Source organism: Ovis canadensis, chromosome X (assembly GCF_042477335.2).
Source record: "Ovis canadensis isolate MfBH-ARS-UI-01 breed Bighorn chromosome X, ARS-UI_OviCan_v2, whole genome shotgun sequence".
Classification (NCBI taxonomy): Eukaryota; Metazoa; Chordata; class Mammalia; order Artiodactyla; family Bovidae; genus Ovis; species Ovis canadensis.
In genome coordinates this window covers 115,975,757-115,997,296 of record NC_091727.1, presented here as the reverse complement: position 1 = coordinate 115,997,296, position 21,540 = coordinate 115,975,757, and the positions used below count along the sequence as shown (strand labels likewise).

Here is a 21,540-nt window from a genome sequence, read left to right as displayed (position 1 = left end):
GTTACCTCTTCTTTTCCCTAGAAATTACTACACTTCAGAGTCCAGGTATTTCTGCAAAAACACCAAGTATCTGTAGATACTCTCTACAGGATACTTCAAAACAACAGGCAAGTAACTTTTCTTTTGTCCCAGATACACACAGAACCAATGAAGTATAAAATGAGGATCAAGATTGACATAACATAATTTCATTCATTAAATGACAATTCAGAACAGTCTTATTCCCTGAAATTAACCATCCTATAGTAAGATTTTATTTTTAAAAATTGAAATGCAAATCCACAGTAATAATCCTGTCACTTCAGACTTCCAATGCTTATGGCTATCTGTTGTATTAGCATTGCCATACTCTAAGTGTAGGGACACATCAATAACAACTAGTAAGCTAACAAAGAAAAATGGTGAGCCTGAGATTTTAAATGTGTTAAATAGATCCAAAATTTGAATACTTGTCTCAATTCTTAATAGAAATTACCAGAAACAATGTGAGTGTTCTCACTTAGCTCTTAGGTATGTAGGCTTCTTAAAAGATGAGCTTCAAGTCCATTCACACAGGAAGCAGCATACTGGACTTTCGTGAATCATTTCTCTTCTCATGCTGATGGGTTGTACAGAAACAGCCATACGGCCTCACCCTCTCTCCTTCGTGGTCAGTGATCACTCAGTCGATGGTGGGAAATTGACAACAAACATTTAGGGCACAGCCTCTGGTCACAGCATCTGTCATCTCTATGGGTCACCAATTGGTCATTCATTTTCAGACTCAAACCCACATCCTTGGCTCCGTTAGCACTGTATTAAATGACTCACCTGTTCTAAAAAGTTAACACAGTTTCCTATATCCTATGTTAAATGCATAGTAAGTGACAGACTCAATTATACGTAACTCTTCAAATGTAACGTTAGCCACAATATGCTTTTCTATATAAACAAATATTTATGAAACACCTGCTATGTCCAGGGTGCTGTGCTACTGTATTAACATCCATAATTTGTATTCTCAGTATCTGAAGAAAGAATCTTAACTACTTAAGACAGTATAATAGTTGTACATCAGGAGTTAATAACTTTTTTCACTTGCCTCACTATGCACGTATGCTAAGTTGCTTCAGTCGTGTCCGACTCTATGTGACCCTATGGACAGCAGCCCACCAGGCTCCTCTGTATACAGGATTCTCTGGACAAGAATACTGGAGTGGGTTGCCATTTTCTTCTCTATGCCTCCCTATAGAGTCAGAAAAAAAGTATTTTCTGAGTGTAGTATGGATGGCAAACTTAATACTATTAGTACGTATGTTACCCCCAAAATAAGCAATAAACAAATTTAGACCATCTGTTTTTTAAGGCTTTAAAATACATAGGACAATATGAGTAAGTCAAATTGTCACAAATACCTAATTCAGTTTGAGAAATAGTATGACCACTTTTATCACAACAAAATCCAATACTATTTTCCAGCTTATTTCACCCATCCCATCAGTGTCAAGAAATGTACTTTTGGTGGCTTGTGTTCACTTCTCAGGCCTAGGAAAAAACAAAGTCTACTCTGTTGGATTTCTCTTCCTGTATGATTATCTAAGCAGGTAGAGCTCTTGGCCAACTGAGAGAGCCACATCCCACATATGCAGAAAAGCTGCTCTCTGCCTTCCAGCTCCCTCACAGCATTCCCCCTGTACTTAACTTTCTTTAAAACCCACACATATTCTTTTTAGCTGTTCAACTGATTACCTTCCATGCTGATCAGTGCACTCTTCAGTTAACTAATTTTAGCATGTTAGAAATTCTGTAAGCCTTTGAATTATGTAAGTAATGGAAACCAAATAAAACATGTATATTTATGATAGACTTCTAAAATCACTTTATTAAATTTCTTTTAAATTTCTGTGAGACATAGGTGATGTTCAAATTCTTTGAAAACTTCTTTAAGGATTTTTTTTTGTTTTCATTTTTCTTGTGGCATGTATAGGTGACACGTGCTAATTTGAGTGGGGAAAAGGCCAAGAAATCAAGCTTAAACTATGAGCCAGGTAAACATTATCAACAGCTATTAAGGAAATCCTGCAATCCATTAATACATTCAACTAACATTTACTAAGCTTTTGCTACACGCCATGCACTATACTAATTATTGAACAAAGTAGAGAAGCCATGGTTCCTACCCTGGATTTTACAGTGTAGTATAGAACAGTCATGCCAGTAATCACAACACAATATAATAAGTGCAATAAAGGAGGTAAATACAAAGTCCACTGGAAGCATAGGGGAGACAAGGAAGCTTTTACAGAAGATGCCACAATTGAGCTCAGACATGAAGGAGGAGAAGAATTTTCTAAGCAGACAAATGGAAAGAGAACTTCCAGGAGAAAGGAATACATTTACCAAGATATATACATTACAGCCTGTGGGCTTGTGGAAATGCAGATTTTTTTTTCAGAATTGTTTTAGCTAAAAGTTCAAGTCAGAAAATTACAGAATATGAAGCTTGACTGGTGGATATCTGTTGATCATTAAGATTCTGGCAAGCTGTGCCAGGAGATCTACCTTTTATCCTATTATTGAAGTACAACTATTGAAGAATATTGACAGGAACCTAATATGGTCAGAATTTGCCTTTTCTACCCACAGAGATAGAAAATGAACTTCTGGTTACCAAAGGGGAAAGTGGTTTGGGGGGATGAATAAATTAGTAGTTTGGGATTAACAGGTATGCACTACTATATATGAAGTAGATATACAACAAGGACCTACTGCATAGCATGGGGAACTGTATTCAATATCTTGTAATAACCTATAATGGAAAAGAATCTGAAAAGGGATGTATATATATAATATACATATAATATATGTATAACTGAATTATTTTGTTGTACACCTGAGACTAACACAACATTGTAAATTAATTATACTTCAAAAAATGACCCAAAGGAGAAAAAAAGAATTTGCCTTTTCTAAAAAAGGAAAGCTGAATTAGAGGTGAGGAGACTTGAGACAATGAGACAATAAAAATAATAGCATATTGAACACTCACTATGTACCAGGTACTATGCTAAACTGTATTCTCTCATTTAACCCTCTGAATAACAAAACTATTTTACCTACCATTTTACATATGAATAAACTAAGTCTCAGAGTTGTAAATTATCATGCCCAAGATTTCACATTACATGTGGCAAAGCCAAGGATTTAAAAGCCAGGTCTATCTTACTCAACCAATCCTAACCACAATACCACACTGCCCCTTATTACAATTAAGAGGCTATTATAATAGTCAAAGCTAGAAATGAGTCCTGAACAAAGTCAGTGGCAGTAAAGATGAAGAGCTGGGCACAGATTTGACTCAGACTAAGAAAGGCAAATGGATGAGATCTGGCTACTGATTGAATATGGGAGAAGAATGAATTGAAGACAACGCCCATATTTCTAGTACAGGCAACTTAATGGATTGTGGTGCCATTCAATGGATAGGCAATACAGAAAGATGAACAAGTTTGGAAGACAAATATTTAGTTCAGCTTTGAATATATTGAGTTTGAGGTGCCTGAGGGCATCCAAGTAGGACATCTAAGTGGAGCAGTCTAGGGGGCAGTTATAGATATTGGTCTGGGATGCATGGGAGAAGAAAGGAAAGGAACGCCTTATGTCAAAACCTATGGGAAATAATAAAAGCTGTTCCCATAGGTTTGATATAAATGTTCCTTTTAAGGTAGGTTATATTTTCTTCTCTTTATTCTATCTTTGATCTAAGAGTTATCCTTAAGTATGTTTCTTAATTATCAAGAAATTCATATTTTCAGTCACATTTTTAAAGTTAGATTCAGAGAATGTAGCCTGTAAATATTCAACACGTTGAAGTTGTTGACATTTCCTTTGTGGCCAAATATATGATTGATATTTTGAAAGTGTTCCATAGACATACAAAAAATATATATTCTCTATTTAAAGGCTGTAAGGCTGTAAATGAATTTTAAATTCTATTTATTGATTATATTATTCAACTGTTACATGTCTTTACTGATTTTTTGGTCTACTATTTGCTGAATAACAAATCACCCTAAAACCTGGCAGCTTAAAGAAACATTATCTCACAGTTTCTGTGGTTAGGAATACAGAAACAGCTTAGCTGGGTGGTTCTGATTCAGGGGCTCTCATGAGGTTACAGTCAAGATGTCATCCAGGGCTGCTTCAGTCATCTAAAGTCTTGACTGGGACTGAAGAAGTCACTTCCAAGGTGGCTTACTCACATGGCTGTTGGCAGGAGGTCTCAGTTCCTCACCATGTGGGCATCTGCATACATCTCTCAGTATCCTCATCATATGGCATCTGGCTTCTCCCAGAGTGGGTGGTCCAAGAGAGAGGGGCTGAAGCCACACTATATTTTATAGCCTAGTCCCAGCACACTCTCACTTCCACTCTATTCATTGGAAGCAAGTCTCTAAGTACAACCCACACTCAAGGGGGAAAAGAATTAACCCCCACCACTTGGAGAGAGTATTATCAAAGAATTTGTAGACGTATTTTAAAAACACCACAACAGTATTATCTTCACACTTATTTTTTCAAGTATGTGCACTATTCATTCCAGCTCCTTCCTTTCAAAACTGTATACACTCAAACATACACTCACAAAGAAACTTAAGAAAGTACACAGAATTGAAGTTAACTTTTATGCAGATCATTGGAATTCATTGATTATTCAAAATACATGTTATATTTATTGGGAGAACAATAGCTATTCACCTTGACTTTGAACTGACTTTTAATTGGTAACATTACTTTTTATTATTCAAAGTATTCTGTTTGTCTAAGACTGTTTAGTCATGTATGTGCATGACTGATGGCCTTCCTCAATGGCTCAGAGGTAAAGAATCAGCCTGCAATGCAGGGGACACAGGTTCAATTCTTGAATTGGGAAGATCCCCTGGAGAAGGACATGGCAACCCACTCCAGTATTCTTGCCTGGAGAATCCCCTGAACAGAGGAGCCTGGTGGGCTACAGTCCATAGGGTTGCACAGAGTTGGACATGACCGAAGCGACTTAGCACACACACACATGCATAACTGACATACACCATCCCAGTATTCCTATGGACATATTCTGCATGAAGACTTGCTTTAGTATCATTATCCAGAAATAGTAAAATCCACTTATGGAACTTTGCTAGATGGCATACAAAGCATGTTAGTATTTAAGTGGGAAGAGATTAATGACAGGAATACTAATGAACAAACATTGAGCCAACACATATGTTAAAGAATTAATTGAACAAATAAATGTTCTTGAGTGCTTACTGTATGCCAGGCACTGTAAACTAGTACAATACAGCATAGTAAGTCCTATAACAGAGGGATGTATAGGGCACTTCAGGAGCTTGACAGAGAACGCCTGTCTGTCTGGGCAGATATAAAGGAAGGCTCTCTGAAGGAGGTGACACAAGCTGAATGAGTCCTAAAGGATGAGAAGTTTTAAAAAGGGACACGAGTTACAGGGGAAATAGTGAAGGCAGAGGAACTGTGTGTTGTTCAGTACTTCTGGAGCAGAGAATATAATATAATGGTGACCATAGATGAGGCTGATGAGGTAGGCAGTCACCCCAAATCTTAAGGTATTTGATGCCTGTCTGGTAGTCCTTGGAGGATTTAAAAAGAGTGTTGACAGCAGAGATGAAAGACCTATTAAGGGACTTCCCTGGTGGTCCAGTGGGTAAGACTCCGAGCTCCTAATGCAGGAGGTCAAGGTTCAATCCCTGATCAGGGAACGAGATCCCACATGCTGTAACAAAAAGTCCCATATGCCACAACGAAGATGGAAGATCCTGAGGCTGCAACTAAGACCCAGCACAGCCAAATAAATAAATAAAAGTATTTTTTTAAAGAAGACCTATTAAGATATGTTAATTATAATTTTACAAGTAGCCTGTGAAGGATACCAACAAATAGTAATTTTCTTTTTCTCTCTGAAAATTCATCTGCAGCTCCTGGAGTCTCCTTTATTCACGACTCACCAATTAGGTAAGTATCTAAGAAAGCTAATAAAGGAATGTTATTTTAAATTAATATTTAAATAGTTACACAAGAGTGCTGCTTGAATCCTCTACTCTTGTAGTTTTACTTGTCTGTAGTAAAACTCTCACCTTTTGCAACCTCTCAGGACTAAGCTAAACTGTAAAGTAGGCAAAGTTAATCATTCATGCTCTTCCAGTTCCTTCTCTGATCTCACTTTAGCTCTGGGCTCTCCTCATAGGCAATACTTTGACTCCCCTTTCACGTAGCACTACTATTTCTAGGATCTGGATCTGTTCTTTTCTCCTGTCCCCACTCAAAAATGCATTACTTGTACCATTTGAGGTTATTGGTTTTCAAATGATGCTAAATTAGTTTACCATATAGTATTAATGACGTAATCTGTTACCCCCTAAGGATATTTGCATTTTCATCTAAAGTAAATCAATCTCTCATGATCTAAAATAAAGGCCAGTGGAGAAATTTTCTTTTGGCCTGGGGCCTTTCAGCTCTCAAACATCGGTGGCCACCCATTCTGCTGATGTCCTGTTCCCCTCAAACTTGAATAATAATTCATGCATATAAAATACCTCCTGATGGAACATACATACCTAATACTATCATCTTTTATAAACCCTCAACAAGCCAAATGAGGTTCAGGATAATTTTTATAAATCCCAAACTCGGATGAATTGGTTAGGTAAAGGGAAGTAGTGTATGGTGGTAAATGGTGTTGATGTTCATACCAGACTTCTTAGAAAAGGATTTTGAGGTAGGAGTTGCAGTCAGTTTGATTTATGGAGGGCTAATGGGGTACAAGGATGCTGAAGGAAGGAAACTGACTAGCCCAGTATCAAGGTAGTTTCAAGAAATAAAGGTGAGAGAATGTGTGCATTATAGAGTGTTAATTCCTGCCTGCCTCTTCTTCCTGTCCGCACTATCATCCTAGACTACAGAACTACAGAATCACTTGAGTCTTTTCAACAGCAAATGTTCTAGATAGCCCTTTATTATAAAAATCAGCTAAGATGAAGAGCTATGCACATGACCCAGAGCTGCTCTCTCATTCCTCACAAATACACAAGTTAAGATACCTTTAGCTGAGCCTAGGACAATTCCAAGCCAGAACACAAGAAAACACAGCTAGAATACCATCTGGTATGGCTCTGCCCATTGCACCCATGCCACACCTCTTTACCTTACAGGAAAGAACACAGGTTCAAGGCCTTTGGCTTAGTCCTCTTGATCTGATGCAGCTCCTTGCTCCCTGAGACTCAAGTATGGGTGCATTATGTCTATTCCATCACCTACCTCCTCTCTCTTCTCTTCCTCCACCTCCTTAGTTCTCTGTTTTTTCTCATGCTAGCATAAAAGACATACACAGTAAACTTCAGTTCAGTTCAGTCGCTCAGTCGTGTCCGACTCTTTGCAACCCCATGAATCGCAGAACACCAGGCCTCCTTGTCCACCACCAACTCCGGGACTCCACCCAAACCCACATGTCCATCGAGTTTGTCATGCCATCCAACCATCTCATCCTCTGTCGTCCCCTTCTCCTCCTGCCCTCAATCTTTCCCAGCATCAGAGTCTTTCCAAATGAATCAGCTCTTCGCATGAGGTGGCCAAAGAATCGGAGTTCCAGCTTTAGCATCATTCCTTTCAATGAACACCCAGGACTCATCTCCTTTAGGATGGACTGGTTGGACCTCCTTGTAGTCCAAGAGACTCTCAAGAGTCTTCTCCAACACCACAGTTCAAAAGCATCAATTCTTCGGCACTCAGCTTTCTTTATAATACAACTCTCACATCCATACATGACCACAGGAAAAACCATAGCCTTAACTAGATGGACCTTTGTTGACAAAGTAATGTCTCTGCTTTTTAATATGCTGTCTAGGTTGGTCATAACTTTCCTTCCAAGGAGTAAGTGTCTTTTAATTTCATGGCTGCAGTCACCACCTGCAGTGATTTTGGAGCCCAGAAAAATAAAGTCTGCCACTGTTTCCACTGTTTCCCCATCTATTTCCCATGAAGTGATGGGACCGGATGCCATGATCTTCATTTTCTGAATGTTGAGCTTTAAGCCAACTTTTTCACTCTCCTCTTTCACTTTCATCAAGAGGCTTTTTAGTTCCTCTTCACTTTCTGCCATAGTGGTGGTGGTGTCATCTGCATTTCTGAGGTTATTGATATTTCTCCTGGCAATCTTGATTCCAGCTTGTGCTTCATCCAGCCCTGCATTTTGCATGATGAACTCTGCATATAAGTTAAATAAGCAGGATGACAATATACAGCCTTGACGTACTCCTTTTCCTATTTGGAACCAGTCTGTTGTTCCGTGTCCAGTTCTAACTGTTGCTTCCTGACCTGCATAAAGGTTTCTCAAGAGGCAGGTCAGGTGAGCTTAATAAAATAGAAGTAGGAACGAAAAAATCAGGACAAGAGGATGCTAATGTGATAAGATAGTGATGGGGTAAACAGTAGTAATAATTAAACAGATTTGGTGATAGAATGGACCACACGTATGTATGATCAGGAGGTATCAGGCATCACCCCAAGCTAGGGGCCTGAGGTACCAATAGAGGATCACCAATTAAATTAAAACTTAGATATTCAGAAGGATTAGGTAGACGGACTAAAATGTAGTCTTGTTACATTAATCTTCAAGGGGTGGTTGGCCAGTTATTTTCTGGACTAAAGTAAGGTTGTGTGGAGGAAAAGGTTAGGAACAGAAAGGTTAGGTTTATAGTTTTATAACATGGAAAATTAAACTGTGAAAAACCGGGCCTTATCTTTGGGGCTTCTACACTAATTGTCATTAATATCACTGCCCTCTTTATTTAAGAAGTAAAGAGTTGGCAGTACAAACGAACCTAAACCTTTGACACTTTAGTAGTATCAACCTATCAGGGAAAACCACTGAAGACTAGAGAAAAGTGGATGTAATATCATGGCACTCCTAGACTTGTGGTGGAACTTTCCCATATAACAATGAGTTTATTTGCATGTTTCTGCTCAGTTGACTCCAATGAGAAACTGATAATTCGGGGCAAACTGCAGATTTGTATCCAATATTACAACTAGTGTCTAGTGGTCTTATTTAAGGTTTTTATCTATATGGTTAGGTTTTTTTTCTTAGGTCTGTGCTGTTTCCTTTTATCTTAAAGTATGCCTTTGGGACAGAAAGTCTGGAGACAGGTAGAAACATACATAGGACTCCACTTGCTGCCTATGGTATGAGGTTAGGGAGAGCAGAAAAAAAAAAAAAAGAATCCGGGTGCGTTAGATTGCAGAGGATCTACAAAAAGGAAATTGTGCTGGAGATGGCCTGAGAAACTGGGTCTCAGAAAAATTAATGAAGCCAAAGGATAGGAACTATGTCACTGATGGTGAGCATTCGTGTTCTAGGTTCCATATTGCAAAAAGGTATTAATCCTAGGATGCGCTATTGCTGCCTAACCCTAGCTGAGACCTTTTCTTACTAGTGTTAAAGTTGTCATTTCACAGTCTGACTGTATGTCTCCAACTTGGATTGTTAGGCCTTGGTAGAAAAAAAGTAAATTTGATAACATAAGGACAGGGCAAGTAAAAATGAAAATAGAGCACCATGTTTCCTTTAAGAGGGTCAAGAGGTTATGGCAAGGGGTCCATGGAGGCAGTAAAATATGAAAGTAAATCAGACTTAGGCTTTGGGGTTTTTTTTTAACTTTTTGTTATCCTATAATCTACATAATTTTGTTGTTCTCTTGCTACAATTTAATAAAATATTTTAGTTCCATGTAGTAGATTAGAATAAATAATCCTGATTAGAACATAGAAGAGAATATTGTGATACCTAGAAAGGGGCTCCATCTAATTTGGCTTTGCATGTCATCTGAAACCCATTATTTTAATGTCATTGTCAGTAATCATACATAGATCTTCTACTGTGGGGTGAGGAGAGGAGATTAGGAATTTTGAGGGGGTGAATAGAAAGTGAATTATCAGAAAGCTCTGATCAAGCAGGGCAAGTGGAAAGAACTTGCCCATCCCCTGTCTTTCCAACCCCATGCTCTTCTCAACTCACTAGGAACAAGCATGGCTAAGGTGGATCAAGAGTGGCAATATCAAGTGTTAGTTTATACAGCACCTATTATTCTACTGTTTATGCCACAATTATTCTGCATAATAATTCTTCTGGGTAATAGACCATGTCCTATGCCCAGGGGCCAATATCTAAATAAGAGGATGAATTGGGGGATTAGATTAAAAAATAAAGCTTATTCTTCTTTGTAAATTGCTGGGGAGAAAACAAAACTCCCAAGCACGAAACAGGTAATCTGATTCAGTGATTAGGAATTTGGAGGAAACTTACATAAATGATTAACCATAAAGTAATAAAATCAATCTCTTTTTACTTTTTCAGACAAGACTACCGTCCAAATCGCTGTCAAGAGAAAGTGTGTATGATGAAATTCACTATAGAGCAATTAAGGATATTTTCTGATATGTTATTAGAGAAAAATCTGTGAATCAGACTACCAGCAAAATCATCTGTTGATTTTAGTCTGTTTTCCTCTTTACCTTTTTCTCTTCCTTGACTTTCACTCTCTGTTAATCTTGAATTTTGCCAAGGTCCGAAATTATTGTTCAAAGAGTTATTGTCATGGGGGTACAAAGTTACTGTTATTGCCATTTTGCCCAGGGTCCTCAGGAGGGTAGATTGGGGGAGCTTTGGGAGGTTTAATCATCACAAAGAAAACATCCAATACCACACACTCACTCCAAAATGGGAAGGCATTACAGGAAATGCCTTTGCAGACCCTTTGCAGATCTGGCTGAATGGCTGAGCACCCTGCCCCTTAGGTAAGTGAACCAAGATGCCTAGATCTATCTCGTAATTCTCCTGGGAGTAAGAAGAACCTTAGGTTGGCTACTCCATCAGAAGAAGGGGGTCTCAAGACAGCTGCAACTTGGACCAGGCGAAGAGCGTAAGGTGAGTCTGATAACCCCCAATGTGGGGGCTAGACAGAGGAAACATGAGCTAGAAAGGGGTTCAGGGGAGTAGCACATTCACATACTTTTTCACACGTACATGAGAGTTTCAGAGACCATCCAACAAACACAAAGGCTGAGACATACTGGCACCAGGAAGATACTTCTTGGTTTAATAGTATAGTGAAAATGAGCTAAAAAACAGATTCTACTTATCACATTTCACTTCATTAAAAACTTGACAAATGTCTCAATTTTGTTGGACGTGCTTCTTCTCAGCTACCCTAAGAGTAATAATGTAGATCTACTTACTGTACGTTATCTCTGGTAATAAGAAAATAATATGTATTGAAATGCTCAGCGCATGTGTATTGGAACAGATTTTGATCAATTTAGACCAACAAGGTGACTAACTTATTTATTAATGTTTAAATGTGATCCTTAGAAGTGTCTGACTTAGGTCATGTTTATGTAAAACAAGTGTTTTTCAACTGTATGCTGTCATTTCAAATTATTAATATGTTCTTCAAACTCAGTAGCCATTTTCTGGTCTGCATGGTAGATGAAAAAAATGCATTACAAGAACTAGATAGTAGTAATGTTTGCATAACACTGTGAATGTACTTAATGCTGCTCATTTAAAATGGTCAATTGTATGTTATGTGTATTTTATCACAATAAAACATACATTCAGAGATTTAGGAAATGGATTCTAATAACACAACTTTTCCTGGAGGTGTCCTTCAAACCCTTTCTAACTGGTCAGGAGAGAATATGCTACATTCAGCAAGGTGTTAACTTTTCTCTGAATGTTGGCCTAACCTTGAACAATCTGAGGCTAATTTCAGAGATAATTGTGAATGAACAACCACATGATAGGGAATCCGGTGCCCAAATGCCAGGATATCAAACAATGCACAGCTAAAATGCCAGGCATCCAGCCTTTGCTGCCACTGGCTTGTAGCCATAGCGTTGAGAAACAGTTCCTGTGGAAGGTACACATGCTTGGTCTAGCTGTCTTAAGGATAATAAAAACTTTAAAAAGAATGCTATTTTATTATAGGCAAAAGGATTTTTATGACCCCCAAATATATCTGCAATAAGTAAACGTACACAAACAGTTATAGAGTCTGGCAGGTGCACTTGTCATCTGCCCCTGGTCCCCTGTCTAAGCTGTAACAATAAACACAATTAACCGTGAGGAAACGGCTGTTCAAGTCCAGACCCTGGGTTTCTACTTCAGCACTTACTGAAAGAGACCCCAGCTTCCCTCAAGTGCTCCATCTTCTGGCTGTTTGAGCCAAGTTCGGGCTCAGCCTTTTTTCCTTCTGAAATTAATGTATTTGTTTCTTTTTTTTTTATTTTTTTATTTTTTAAATTTTAAAATCTTTAATTCTTACATGCGTTCCCAAACATGACCCCCTCCTCCCACCTCCCTCCCCACAACATCTCTCTGGGTCATCCCCATGCACCAGCCCCAAACATGCTGCACCCTACGTCAGACATGGACTGGCGATTCAGTTCTTACATGATAGTATACGTGTTAGAATTCCCATTCTCCCAAATCATCCCACCCTCTCCCTCTCCCTCTGAGTCCAAAAGTCCGTTATACACATCTGTGTCTTTTTTCCTGTCTTGCATACAGGGTCGTCATTGCCATCTTCCTAAATTCCATATATATGTGTTAGTATACTGTATTGGTGTTTTTCTTTCTGGCTTACTTCACTCTGTATAATTGGCTCCAGTTTCATCCATCTCATCAGAACTGATTCAAATGAATTCTTTTTAACGGCTGAGTAATACTCCATTGTGTATATGTACCACAGCTTTCTTATCCATTCATCTGCTGATGGACATCTAGGTTGTTTCCATGTCCTGGCTATTATAAACAGTGCTGCGATGAACATTGGGGTACATGTGTCTCTTTCAATTCTGGTTTCCTCGGTGTGTAACTAGATCACTTTCTAACACCGTACACAAAAATATTTGTTTCTTGAGCTGACCTCTGCCTCCCAATCTAAGACAGTTTGCACTGATAATCTTTTATTGGACCTAGGCCTGTTCATTTCCCTTAAATCATCAGTTCTAATTGTTGCCCATTGATTAAACTTAAAAAAGTAGCTGTAGTGATTTGCATATGCAAATCAACACAGTCAGTTGACCGAGAAAGGCAGCAACAGGCCAGCCAGGGAGCCCACAGGCTGACCTCTCCACATTGAAGCTTTATTTTTCACCCTCAACTCCTAGCTAAACAGATGCCTAAGTAAAAGGAGACTCTGTCCACAAAGGCACATACATGTTTGAACTGCAAATTTGTTTCATGAAATAGTTTGTTAGAGGCAATCTGGTTTTTTTTAAGTATCGCTTGGATCATAAATTAGTCTTACCTCTTGCTAGAGCATTTGTTTTCTATGAGCTTGGCTATTTTTTTCTAACCAAGAAGCCATTTACCCTCAGTAATAAACTATCATACAGTTCCAAGGGATTTTTTTTTTGTTTTTTTTTTCTGCTTTATTTTTCAATGGGTGTACTATTTTATTAACATTTAAATTTCACCAACAGTGAGCTCAAGTATATGCTAGGCATATGTTCAGATTTTTGAAATAAAGATAAAATTGACAGTTTTAAGGGTGCTACACTGCACAATAAATGTTCAACAATTAGACAATCTAGGGGATGATATAAGTATACATTTAGGAACACAAGTATAGCATACAAGAGATTTTGAATCAAAGGAAATCTTATTCAAAAAATAGATCACAGCCATAGAGAATAAACCAACTTGAAATTAATCTGGTGTTCTAAATAAAGTTCCTATGTTCTCTTTATACACCATGGCTGGATTCTAACTATGCATTGTTTGATATAAGGAATTAAAAGTTAGTTGCTGTCCCTAAAACGAGTAATTTATACATGATTTCCCTTCTATCCCCACTCACCTCCTTTCCAGGTAACTTCTGAAGAACTGAACAGTATAATTCAAAATGTAATGACCTGGATCGTGGCTGTGGTGACCAGTGTATTATACCCCACCATCACAAAATATGAAGAAAGATTACAAAATATTACATGCCCAATGTCTGATAACTCCACCCTCTCTTCTGATAGTGAGAGTTGCTGCAGCACATGCTGTGAGACATTTCTATATGAAACAAGTAAGATGGTTCAGGCAGATCCCTGTACAGAGGCAGCTGACAGGTCAATAGAGCAACCAGTGGCACCATCAAAATCATCTTTTGCCCATAAAGGAAGTGTATGGCAAAACCAATACAGTATTGTAAAGTAAAAATAAATAAATAAATAAATAAAAAAGTAAAAAAAGAACAGATGTAGAAACAACATATCACAGGAAAGAACACTTGGAAAACAAACCTAAAGCCCCCAAACCTAAAAATAATGAGATATCTGAATCCCCCAATCTTAAAACCTGTAAATCCGATAGTCACCTTGTTGTATAGATTGAAACAGGCACTAGGAAATGTAAAGATGCTACCACTGAAACAGATGGCCTAGAATGCCCACTGTCTTCGGATGAAAAAGCCAAAGCTATCAATGAGATGCAGGAGTTAAATAATGTTTTTGTTAACTTTAAACATCATTTAAAAGAGGAAGCTGAGTTGATTTTAAGAAACATTTTTCAGGAAATGGCGTCTGAACTAACCCAGACCATCCCCACCCTTTCCTCTGTTACGACCGAACCTTTGCCTGCCCATACTGACACTAACAAACGAGACTTGCTCTCCAATGTTGATATTTCCTCAGCAGCTGCTGAAATTATAGAAAATGTGCTTGAGAAGTTACAGTCTGCAGTTAAGAAAACATGTACTTTTTTGGACTCTGTGGGAGAGGCAGAGGGTGCCATTTGGGAGAATGGCATTGAAACATATATAATATCATATATGAAATGAATTGCCAGTCCAGGTTCGATGCATGATACTGGATGCTTGGGGCTGGTGCACTGGGATAACCCAGAGAGATGGTGTCGGGGGGAGGAGAGAGGGGGTTCAGGATGGGGAACATGTGCATACCTGTGGTGGATTCATGTTGATGTATGGCAAAACCAATTCAATACTGTAAAGTAATTAACCTCCAATTAAAATAAATAAATTTATATTAAAAATAATAAATTAATTTATATTTTAAAAAAGAAAAAGAAAACATGTACTGAGGAATTTTCACCAGAAAATATATCAGTTCACTTTAAATCACATTTAGTCAGTGGAGAACATTTTATTTCTCCAAAAGAAAAAACTGCAGAAGTCTCACTGCCTTATGCTTTGGAGAACATGAATGATGTTGCAGAGGACATGGTTTGTGTGATTTTAGCAAAGCTGGTGGTCCTTGCATCTTCTAAGTAAAGTGAATTGGCTCATCTTAAAATCACCGCTGACCTAGCTTCTCAGCAACACAGAGAAGATCCAACGTATATGTTCCTTCAAAGAGCCACCAAACGGAAATCCAGTGCTAAGACTGATGCTGCCAGTTTGACTGGCAAAGAAGAAATACAAAATTTAGTGTCAACTATTTGTTCCCAGTCCTCTCTGGTTGGTTATATAAAGGAAGCAATCAGCACTATACTAGGTTATATACAATTTGGACTTCATAATGAAAGGCTAGTTGCAACTGAAGAAACGGTGATCATCCTACAGCTGCTTGATGCTCTCTTGGCTCAGCTACATCAGAAACCAGTGAAAACAGACGTCTGAAAGAGCAGACACTCCAGAATGAGCAGTCCCTCTGGCACTGAAGAAGGGAACAGACTCACCAGGACTGAGTAGCTGGTGCTCCTAGGTGTGGGAGCCTGTTTCCACCTATTAATGTTCCTGGTCCTTTTTCTGAAGACAAAAATGAAGAAATAGAATTGTAGAAAATGTATTGATTTCATCTATCAAAGACGAAAAAATAAAATTACAAGAACAGGTTCCTGACTACTGGTTAACCGGGGAAACTGCTGATTTTAAACACAAAAGAAATATGAACTTACCTACAAAGCCTGCTTATTGATGCAAAGTAGCATTTCATGATCAGGGATTAAATACTGACCTTCCAGCTTTTAATAAGGACCCTTTAAAGGACAGGCCAGGTTTGAATAAAGACATTTTGCTTTTCAGTAAAGATGAAACATATCAAATACAAAAAACCTCTGAAGATATAATGAGGAGTATTTTAGCAGAGATGCTCAAAGATCTATCTTCTGGGCCGTCTGATCACTCAGATTATGAAGATGGTAGAGAGCCTTCACTTCTTACCTCAAGAAAACCATAAGATCCATCATATCAAGAATGGATGGACCAGATGTTCTCTGTGTCAGAAATCCATACGGTATCTCAAGATATTGTACATGCTATATTAAAAATACTTCACATAACTTCTCATCATATTATCAGACATTCTTCATCAGTACATCAAACTTCTCTAGATAATGCTGACGTACAAAACAAAGTCATTACAAGTGGCTCAACATCAGACTCTGTAGATAACCTTAATGATAAAATCACTAACATAATTTTTAATAAGCTGAACTCATTTATTTGTCCAAAATTATAAACCTGCTTCAAACCAGAAAGCCATGCTGCCCATTCAAAGCCTGCTCCTGACAAGAAATCTTTGTTTCGATTTCACCTTAGTACTTCACAACTAAAGTGGTAAAAATTGTTTTGGATGCTAACCAGAAAGAACTATGACACAATAAGAAAAATCTAAATGTTAGGAAGAATAGCCTTCCCAAGAACTTTAGAGATACAGGATTTTTTGCTGACGCTGAAAATGAATTAGACTCTGTCGTCACAAAGCTAAATAATGACATTATGACAAGTTCATTAGCTATTTGCATTTGTGAGGTGTCAAGTGGAAACACAGATAAAAGTAATATTTTACTCCCTTCAGATAAGCTAAGGTCTAAAATCTCACATGGGACTGATGGCATTGATCAACAAAAACTTTTGCCTTCTCATCGCCCTCGCATGCAGGAGGAAGTTCACCGATGTACTAGATTTCAAGTGTTAGATAGAATTGGAGATGCCTTGTATGATATGTTATGCAAGCTCACTGGAGACCACCCACATTCTCCCCTATCTGATGAGCAAAATACAGAGGGGATCAATAAGAATTTGAGAACAACCAGTATACTGCAATTCAGTATTAAGCTCATTTCTCATACAATTCTAGAAGGTATTGTTTTAAAACTATGTGGTGTTGAGACAGATGGCATTTTCAAAAACTCAGAATTTAAAGCTATCTCAGAGCATATTGACACTGACAGCCTGTCATTTGCTTTGCTTCTTGAGGAAATGAGCAGATGCTATGACATAATCTCGAGCATAGCATCCAATGTGACCTGGCCAGGTAGCCAAGAGGTAACTAACAAGGGGAAAACTACTGCCCCCAAAATAGGAACCACAAAAGAAAAGCATCCGAATAAACTGAAAACCTTGGCCTCGGACGTCTTTGAAATGGTTTTTGCTAAGTTGGAAGAGCTTGCCAATAGAAATTTAGAAAATCTTGGTGCTATAATCTGTGGAAATAAAAAGAACAAGACATACTGTGAAAGTGAAAATACCAACATTTGTGGTAACACACATGAAAAACGATTGCAGTCGACTTTATACAGGCATGCAAAGAAAGTGTCAAGTACTATTTTGAAAGCTCTTCAAACTGAATTAAACATGAACTTGCCAGATTTGAAAACATGTATAAGTAAGCCATTACAAGAGAAACAAATACTTAAGAGTTTAGTCAATTTCATTTTAGATGCAATTTCTCCAGATATGTTTAATGAACCTGAACCAGAAGAGACAGGCATTGAAAATTACAGATACAGGCCAATCTATGGAAATTTTCTTCCTGTAGGAGCTGACCCAGATTCATATCTAGAAGATCCTGCAGATACAGAGAAAGAAATTGCTGGGGAGGAAAGACCAGCAGAAGATGAAACTAAATCAGATTCTCTTAAACAACAGGAACTAGAAAAAACACTAAAAACTTTTGAAGTAGAACTCAAAGAGCCAAAAATGTCCCCAGTTGTGCCCGTTGTAAGAAATATTTTGAATGAAATTTTTTGGAATGATTTAATTGATCAGTTAAAGGTGTTTACTCTTCCCCAGTCCCACTTATGTGACATTCCTCATGCTGATGATGAACCATTTGCTCAAACATCTGTTCAGTCCCTGGATGAAACAGTGGGCCCTTCAGTATCTGAAGCAGATGTAACCATTGTTGCAGATGATGTCGTTAGAACCATATTTCAAAAACTTTATTCTGCTGCCATGACAGATAGAAATGAAAGTAAAAATAGGTATAATACTATCACCTTTCCAGCAGACATCTCTTTTCCTAAACCTACCCGTGGAGGAAAGTCCCCTGTTTATTCTACCATACTGGACAGAAATCCATGCACACTTCAGTCCACTTTCAATATTGGTAAACGGACCAAAATAAATGTCGTTGAAGATATTATACAGTCAATATTAACAAATTTAGAAGCATTTGCTACTTCTAAAGTAAAGGCTCTCTTTTGTCCTCACATCAGTTTCACAGTTCCTGTGGCTTTACCTTCACAGCAGGATGAGATTGCTTTACAACAACCATGGTTATCCACCAAAGATTCATATTCTGAAGACCAATTTTCTTGTTGCTCAATGGATCACAGTAAATCAGGAAAGACCGCCTCAATATGTCAACTGAGTGCCTCTAAATTAAATATGTATGCAACAGAAGTGGCTAGACAAATTTTACAAGGAATCAAACATAAATTAGATCAAGACATAAGAAGTCCATTCTTAAAGTGTTGTGGCTTTTGAAAGTATTCCAAGTCAGGTTGTTAGCACAGTGTTAGATATTGTGTCTACTAAAGGCAAATATGAAAAAAAATGTATTTGACAGAGAGACTGATCCAGTTGCGCCAGAAGATGTTATTGAAAAGCTATTCAATAAAAGTGATTATTGTAAAAAACTTCAATTTCAAATACTAGATACCATTGAAGGTATCTTAATTGATATCTGTGAGGAAACAATAGATGAGAATAATCTCCCACTTGCTGTATCCACTCTTAAATGTAATGTTAAGTGGGAGACATTTAGAAACAAACCCTGAAAGGGACCCTAGGTATGCAAATAAGGCTATTCTTACACTTTTAGTTCCTAAGGAGTGTGTTGCTATGATTTCCAACGATATGGTGGATGTTGTTCTTCAAAATCTCACTTCTGCTATCATGGTTCGCATCAGTGCAGATGATTCCATTTCTCCAAGATTGTCTACAGCATTTTCTGATGCATTTTCCAAAGCAGAGCATCAACAATCCCCTATTAAAGACTCAGTGAATGGAAGGGCAGGGCGTCAACAACCTCTTGTTACAGACTCAGTGAATGAAAGGGCAAAGCGTAAGCAACCTCCTGTTATAGATTCAGTGAATGAAAGGACAAGGGAGAGATTTCCTTTTGCAAGAAAAGGAAGAGATATTCAGCTGAAATCAGCTGCTTCTGATGATAATCAGACAACTGTACTTAAGAAACAAGATGCCAAGAAATCTACTCCTGATCCATGTGAGGAAAATGCTTACTGTTACTTTATTACTAAAACTATTTTGAATAGATTAAAATCTTTTTCCACAGAAAGAATAGATTTGCTACTTATTCTTGATCCTGAGACTAGAGAAAAACCAGATGTTGGCTCAGAATTTACAAATTGTAAACAAAATGACAGTGTGTTTCTTGAATCAAACCAAATGCCCTTAGATGTGACTGTCCCGAAACTATCAACAGCTGGAACCATTCTCAATCAAGAAGTCACAAATTACACATTAGCTAATTACAGAGAAAACCGTAGACCTGCAATTCATATATCGCAAGCTAGTCTTAAGGAATATGCTGACCTAATCGCCAATACCATTTTGACGCTTATAAAAAATGACATAGACCTAGAAATCCAAAAGATGTATACATATCAAAATAATACTTCATTTCAAGAAAACATTGCAAGTGAAACTGTCAATGACATCTTAAAGAGTTTATGTAATAAAATATCTTTGAAGGCAAGTGGCTTTTACTCAAAGCAGGACCCTGATCTTGTTACCCAACTAGCTGTACAAAATGAAATAGTGCCAGGTCAAAGAAAAATGGAAGACAACACCAAACTGTCTCTCTTTTCAAAATACTCAGCTGAAAACCAAAAAACACCAGAAGTGGAAAACCAGAGAAGGACGTTGGAAGAAATATTTAGAAATGGAGAATCTGGACAGGAAAAAACAAATTCTTTGTTAAATGTAGTTAAGGAAATTTTAAAGAAGGCATATCAAAGGGTATTGGAAAACACAGAACATTGTTCTCCATTTAATGAACTCCCCCACTTTACATCTGATTCTAAAATGAAAACATCAGCACGAAAAAAAGCCTTACAGTCACATATAAGCAGTGTTGCAAATGACATAGTTGAAAGTGTTTACACAAAAATGTTCTCAGTAATTATGACCTCATTATATGAAAACAGTGAGACCAGAGGAGAAATGGAAGCCTCTGGCAGTGATGGATTACTGATGAATCCATCATGCTTTAGAGAACTGAAACAAGCAGAAAAAAGCAGTGTTCCCCCTAAACCTGTGATACCACAAGTTTATCCTTACACAGGCATTGGAAGTGCCAGTTCATTGGAAAATAGCTTATTGCAATTTTCTCCATCGCGACTGGGTGAAAACTTGGTTCAAAAGGTTCTCAAAAAGATTACAGATTTTGCTTTGCTGAATCTAGAAGAGAATTCATCCCCTAAACGTCAATCTGATGAAATTCTGAGGCCATGTAATTCTAAAGCTAGCCCCAAGGGCAGCCCTAGGGCAAGTGTTAAGACAAATTTTAAAACAAAATCAAAAGTTACCTCTTTGTCTAAATTTGGAACAAAACCACAGCTCGGACCTAGTGGAGCTAAAGCCCAAAGCAAAACCAAGTTAGGTTCTAGAGAGAAGATCCTAAAAGGTAGCTGGTCCAAAGTTGGGCTCCCACACCTACTGTCAATAGGGGAGGCCAAAAATCCCTCACTGAGAGCAAAACTCCCCACTGCGGAGCTAAAAGTGTATGCCAGGGATATACTACGTAATATTCTGCAAACAACTGTGAATGAATTTAAAGAGGTGAGGCAAAATAGAGCAGTGGCAAATGTAAACACTTTACTTTCTGATCAAATTGAAAGAGCAAGTGGAATAGTGAGTGCAGTTTTGCAAGGACTACATGCTATGAAGAATAATTTGGCCAATCCAATAAAAGGTTCACACTCAGATGATCTCAAACTTCCATGGGGGTATTTTAGTACAACCTCTGCTGCAAATCCAGAAGCCCATTTCTCTTTGGAGAATGTTTCTTTACAACTAGACAAACTCTTTCCCAAAGAAGATATTTTTAAACAAATGTTTGACAAATGGGAAACAGAATCAAGCAACACGGGTAACGAAAAATATAAGCTACTGATGATAGCCGAGGCTGTTTTGAATGAAATTTCAATAAAAGCAAAAGAATTAGAACAATCTGTTTCACTTTTAAGTTTGTCACTTCTTGAGCCATGTGAAAGCAGTCACCATCATT

General features: G+C 37.9%; 1 long non-coding RNA gene across 1 annotated transcript; it reads right to left on the bottom strand.

Annotated features, from left to right (window-relative positions):
* Positions 1-221: 221 nt before the first annotated feature.
* On the bottom strand, positions 222-15,812 carry LOC138931188 (uncharacterized). Its single transcript, XR_011446448.1, has 2 exons — positions 15,740-15,812; positions 222-1,225 (listed from the first exon to the last, which is right to left on the bottom strand). It is a non-coding gene; the product is annotated as an uncharacterized lncRNA (long non-coding RNA).
* Positions 15,813-21,540: the final 5,728 nt, after the last annotated feature.